Consider the following 6,918-nt stretch of genomic DNA (forward strand, 5'->3'; position numbering starts at 1 on the left):
AGGAATAATTTAAAATGTGTAGCTTTAAAGAAAAAAAGTTTTATGGAGTTATAGCGGGTGAGCAGCAGTTTCCACATTGTTAGGGCACAGAAGTTAGAGTTCCGATTGCCACATTAATCAGAAAGAATCGATACTACGAAATCCATTTCATTTAATCTCATTATTGAATAAACAGCTCTGTAGTATTGCCTATTTGTACTTGTTTCTCTAATAAAAATGCAACTGTAGCTCTCAACACAAATTAGTTTTAATTATTTAAATGATATGAATTTGTCAAACGTAAATAATCTAACACCTGTTTTGCCTTTTCATTTTATGAAAAAATGTTTCGTGAAAACTAATAGAGGATGATAGTGGGAAATAATAAAGGTAGGTCTATGTATTTATTACCATTTATTAATTAAAGAAAATGCAAGTGTGAGTTGATTACTATCTAGCAGGATGAAGAAACAGTCCATTTCATTGCTATGCCAGGACATAGCAGAAAACAGCAAAACAGAGAGGTACCTCACATACACTGGGTCAATGCAACTCACTTGTCCTATGCTCATCTCTGAGAATTGGTGACAGTGATTTACACTATAGCAATTAATCATCTGAATACAATGATAACATTACAAAGCAATGAGTGGTGTAGCTTTTGAGACACTTAATCAAGACACCAAAAGCTGCCATGACAGTCACCAATATACGTGAAACAAACCTTCTCAGGCAAAGGAAAAGACAAATCTGAGTTTCCCTGCTTTGTATTTGGTTTAGTAACTTATTTTCAGGAGATCTGCCTGACCATATATGAAGAGTACCCTGAGTGTCAGAAGGGTATAGCGTGGTATAAAAGCCAATTGGTAGCAAACTCTGAAAATGGATATCTGTTTGTTTACTCCACAGAATAGTATAATCATATTTGTTGTTTCTGTTTCGTGCTACATTTTGTTTAAAAGATTTGCTATTTATAATACTGGCTATCTTAACATACTGCCCTGAATTCATTTATCATTTGGTTGAGGAGGGAAATTAAATGTGTAATCCAGATGTGGTTGGTGGTGGTGGCCTCATGTGGCACTTCAAGCAGTAATAATTTGTATGACTTTCTGTATATTAAACTACACTTTAATATTGGTTCTGTTTGTGGTGTATTAACTATTATCCTTTCTTGCTAAAGGAAATGTGCTAAGCAGATAGTTACTGTTCTAAATCAACAAGGCCATTTTAGAGTCACACGAAGCTGTTGAAACCTACCACTCAGTAGTTTGTCTGCCAGATTAATCATCTTTATTGTCCCTTCTGGAGGTGTCTCTCTTCCTTCGTGCAAAATATTTCCAGCAGGCAGGCTTATCGTGAGAACTTATGGCACTCTAAGGATACGATTATATGACCATCACAGTTAATATTGTGCCCTACATATCAATAATATAGCCCAGGGTTTCACAGCCGTCTTTTTTCAAAAAATGCAAATTACAGAAAATGTTTTCTAAGGCATTTTATTGTATTTCAGAGTACATTTTCTCTCAAAATGCTCTTATGATTATTTTGTATTAGCTGTACTCCCTTCTCAGAGCAGTTAATTTAAAACACTTGTACTCAAATTTTTGCATATTGGCCTCTTTTATAGACCCTATTTTTTGCAACATTTAATTATTGTTAAATAATCAGTAAATATATTACAGGAAAGGTACTGTTCGACTACTGATACGGTTTTGATGTCATTGAAATTCAACTAAAAGTCAGTAGTTAGAATAAAATTATGTTTCTGGTGTTGCAAAGAATACAGTATGCGACTACTCAACAAAAATGTGGATTTGATTTAGTTATTGTTATTTTTATAACAATTTTAATAATTTTATAACTTGAAACTACATAAATATAAACTACAATGTCATTTAAAAGAAAAAAAAACATATGCAAGAAAGCCATATGTTTTCAAAACTCCCACTATAAATTGGAGGACACCTTCCTGTTGTGGTACTTTTGATGTTGAAGAAAGGGCTAGTAACTGCCTTTAAGCCTCCAGAACTGTTTTGTTGTTGATCTGACCACAGCTTTGGTAAGAAAAATAGTATTTTTAGAGAAAAATTTCTTTTGCATTTACGTATTAGGCTGGAACTTTGGTCTTCATTTTTAATGGGCTGCTGTGAAAGCATAGAACTATTTTACAACCTAGTGAGCTAGCTTGTAATCTAGATACATAAATTAATATAAGTAAAATGATAGTATTATCTTTGCTGATGTTGCATTCAATGCTGCAATGTATCTCAAGAAGCCTTCGTGTTAGTAAAGATGCTATGATGACAAGCAAGTACATCAGGATAATCAGGTTCAATAGTAGTATCTTCGAAGCAATATCAAATTGTATCTCATTTTTTAAATAAGTGCAGTTCTTTGTTACTTAATCTGAGCTGTTAGTAAGGGGAGGGGGGGAAATTAACACTAATATTTTTAATCTAATGTATTGATACAAGGTAAACATCACCCTAGAATTAATTGCTTGATTTCTATTCTAAAAGCTCACTTGGCAATTTATCATATTCCAGACTTTTGAAGCCCAGTGAAATTTTGTAATAGTGTTACCTGGCATCAGCTATTCCTGGCACAATGTATTATATCTCTTTCAGCACCTGGAGAATGTAACACACATTGTTGAAACAATTTCTACTGTGCATGCTAATTCGAACTTCAGATTGGAGCTTTGAGTATTATCTAGCTTGAAAACAGAAAATGTAAGCAAAAAAAGGCCATATTTGAGAACCCCTTTTTACATGACAGTTGATGTGTCTGTTTATATGAATGTTTTAATTGTACACATATCTGTAAGATAGTATAGCTAGAAGTACTAAATAATTTGCATCCAATTTGTATAAACTGATCTAATTTGCAGTTTTCCTTCGTTTGAGCTAAAATAGTCAATGTCCTGATATATTGTCTTCAAACTTAATATAACTGTACAGGCATATCTAAACATCAGCAGTTGCATAATGAGATGTAGAGGATAAGAACGAAGAAGCAGTACCAGTGTGATTTTATAAAAGCCACAAGACTGCAAAAGTATGTCATACAGATAGGTTTATGAAAAGAAGTAACCATTTTATCTTTGATTATAATGCTTCAAAGGACAAGTGTATTTTCACCCAATTCTTATTCATAACCTGTCAGTAAACTCAAATCTCAGAGAAATATGTTCTGTTTAAAACAACAGTGTTTTTTGAGGAGTCTTGTTATAATTAATTTCCCCTCTGCAATTCAGTTCATTTTTTTTTCCCAATGAATGGACATCACTTGCTCTACAGTGAAAAGAAGGGGATATTTTGAAAAGAAGGATGTTCCTAATAAGACTGCATTACTTACTGGGAGCCAATTTGATTGCATTTGACTAATGCATTAATTTTTATCATTATTGTAGGTCATCAAGACAAGCAATGGAGTGTCATCAGTGAGAATAATTTTAAGTCAGAAATTGGATTGTTTTTTGCTCCCAGCATCAGTGAGACTAGTAGGGTTCATGGCATCCCTAGGTTCAGGTGTCTGCTCTTTTGCTATGAGTGTTTGACTATGTTATGTTCAAGCAGAACTCCTGATGAAAAATACTAATACCAATTTTAACTGAACATGCATACTTCTATGTAGAAATATATAAACAAAAAATAATCTTTAATTCATGTATTTAAAGAAAGCACAAATGGGTATAAAAAAGGACTCATCAGTGAATTGGTAGTCCAAATTTGCCCACACATAGGCAGTATAATACTTCTATCTTCAGATTTGCATGTTAGTCAATAATATTATACACAGACTAACCATAAATTTCAGAGAAGCTGCTTGTGGTTTGGTGGAGAATCTCAGTTTTGAAGGACCTAAACTACCCTGTAGTGGTGACCAAAATTAATGAAGAAACCAGCAACAGTTGAAGTGGTTGATTCCAGCCTGGGTGATTGAGTCTATGAATATAAAAACTAACAGAAATATCTATGGTACTCGTATTTTCCCAGACCGAACAGTTTTTCTTAGAGGAAAAAAAGGTATTATAGAGAAATTGTCCAAGGGAGCTAGGAGTCTTTGAAGTGCCTGTCTTTGACTTAATATGGCTTCCAGTGAAATCAATGGGAATTTTTGCTCTAGAGAAAACAATGGGAAGAAAACAATGACTTCTAGCAACAGTGAGATTTTATTTTGTTAAATTGAACTGGTATGGCTGAAGTTGCTGTCTATTTTCATGAATACTTAAAATGGAGGGTACTAATATAGAATATGTACTTTGGAATTATTTACTGTGTCAACCAATCCTGTTCAAAGTTCATCGCTAATAGATGGGCATTCCTCTATTCCTCTAAGTCCAACCATAAAGGTTGACTTTAGCTGGAGATACCAAGGATAAGACTTCAAAAGAGTTTACTTTGTTTATATAGGAGGGCATGCTCCAGAAAAGAATCATTTTCCAGAATCAAGAACTACTGAAATAAATTAATAATATGATTACTAACCTTTTTGTTAAAAGCAATTAAAAAACAGTTGCCATTTCTGTTTAGATGTGTATATCCTAAATACTATGTATATAAAAATCACTGAGCAAAACCTGGTGATTTTTCTTCTATAAAACTCCACTTCCAGCTCTTCCAAAGATAGTTATTAAGTCATCAACAGCAATAAAGGACATATGCAGACATGTTTTTTTAATATGTATTATACTATTAAGCAGTTTTCCTGTACTGCATTTCATATTTTATTCATTCAAAATAAAGAAAAAATCATGAGTGTTTATAATATGAGTATTTATAGAATACTTCTATATTTATAGAATACTTCTATAAATATTGTTAAACCATTGAATGCATACAACAAATGTAGTCCTGGTACTCTGTTTTTCTGGAATGACATCATCCCAATTTTTCTTGCCTTTAATGTGAGATAAACTGATTGATCTAATTTGTGTTTCCCACTTTCAACGTCTGTAACAGAAAGAAGTTATTTAATATGACGAAGGTGAGTTTGCAAGGTTGCATCATTTTTAAGAATGTTTTGTAGGAAATGAAATGACCTGGTTGGCTAATATTTAGCTTTTTAAGAAATACAGTTGTGTGTGTCTTCAAACTGCCCATTCTCAAAATATATTTGCTTAGTATCAGTGGATATAAAAGGAAACAGAAAGTAAGGAAAAAATCAAATAGGTCCTGTTTTGCTAAATTTTGATAGACAGTGTTGTCTATCTTCTCTGATAGACAGAATAAGCACACTTACCCAATAAAATATCACACAGGTTAGTGAGCTGTAGAGCAGGCAGTTGTTTCCAGTGTGTGTGTATGTGTGTATGTATACGTGCTCATTGTTTTAGCAGGGAACTGTTCCCTGGAATCCACATCATTATTTCAAAGCCAAAATGTGTGCCCCCCCTACCCAAAATATTTCAAACTTAATGAATTCTAATTTTGTCTCAGCTTTGTTTCATCAGAATTTTTTTCTCCAGTTCATTTGAAAGAATTAGGCAGTTTCTACAGAAGTATTCAGAAAACTGGAACTGACTTAGGGTTTGGGATTAGTGAACATCTCTCATATCCTACCTTAGAGAAGTTGCAAAGAGATCATTTTGGCTACACATAATCTGATCTTTGTATAGAAATATGTTATAAGGCCAATTGTAAATAATTTTAATTTCAGTGTTTCTGAACATGATTGAATAATATTTCAATTGCAAAGTGCACTACCACCTAAAAAGTCTTGATTTAAAAAAAGTTGCAACAAGTCATCGATTTCTACAAATGATCCTTTCTACTGAATCACTTGGTGCATTGTATTACGGCCTTTGCACTATCTAGGGTAGGGACAGGCAGACAAAGTCAAGCAACTTAACTTAAACCCATTGTGTCTGAGGATTCATTCTATCTGCAGGAAAAAAATACTGATGCATCTGGCAATGATTTTCCTGGAACTAGAAATTACCTTCTAGATGAGTCCAGCAATTTATTCTTCCTTGGAGTCCTCTTCCTTCATCATTTTCTCCATGTGGATACACCACCAAACAAGTTTCATCAGCACAAAGTCCAGGCATGAGGCTTTGTAGGGCATATCTGTTTTGAAAGTGTATTTTACAAGACTTGAAGCAAATGCCCACTTGGACGTATGTGTCTGTATAAGCATGACTTTTTTTCAGGTTCAGAGATTTTATGGCTAAAAGGACGCAACCCACCTGCCTACACGCAACACGGCTCTCCCTGTCCTCTCTCCGTCTTTGAAGGACTGCAAAATGCATTCCACCTAGGCTTCCACCTGCAGGGCCATCTCCAGTTACTAGATTCTTATGTCTAAAGGGCCTTACCAAGTGCCATTATTAATTTTTTTCAGTATGATAAAATACATAACTGGAAATCCTTTCATATAGAGAGATCATATTTTTTTGGGCCTGGTTTGTCTTGAACCTGGCTGTCTTTGAACTTCAACGGAAGGTGCTGCCAGTAGTTTCTGCATAAATTCTTGTTTGACCTATATATATATTTTAGAAATGTGAATTCTTTAGGTAAAGGACAATTCCATAAACAACCATAATATGTGGTCTAAGTACCCAGGCTTGATCTTTTCCATTTTTCTACGTGTGTCCATAATTAGTAGGTCATCTCCCTTAAAATTTTCTGGGAGAAATCTCAGCTGTGCTAAAAGTCAGTGAAGACTTCCGTGAAGCCACGATTTTAACTGTGAACACATGACCGTCTACTGGATTTTATTTTCATTATTACAGACATCTAAATAGAAATTGGAAAATCCTGACAACACAAATTTTTTCATGCAACCTGTATTCTGTAAGGTTATATATCTGATATGATGGTAAGGGCTAATATTGCATTTCATCATCTACTGGCTTTTTCTACTCCTTCCTTTTGTGTGCACCCATGCTATGCATGACAGGGAAGTCTACACAGGCTGTCACATTCCCTT

This window comes from Chroicocephalus ridibundus, chromosome 4, assembly GCF_963924245.1.
Source record: "Chroicocephalus ridibundus chromosome 4, bChrRid1.1, whole genome shotgun sequence".
In the NCBI taxonomy this organism is placed as follows: Eukaryota; Metazoa; Chordata; class Aves; order Charadriiformes; family Laridae; genus Chroicocephalus; species Chroicocephalus ridibundus.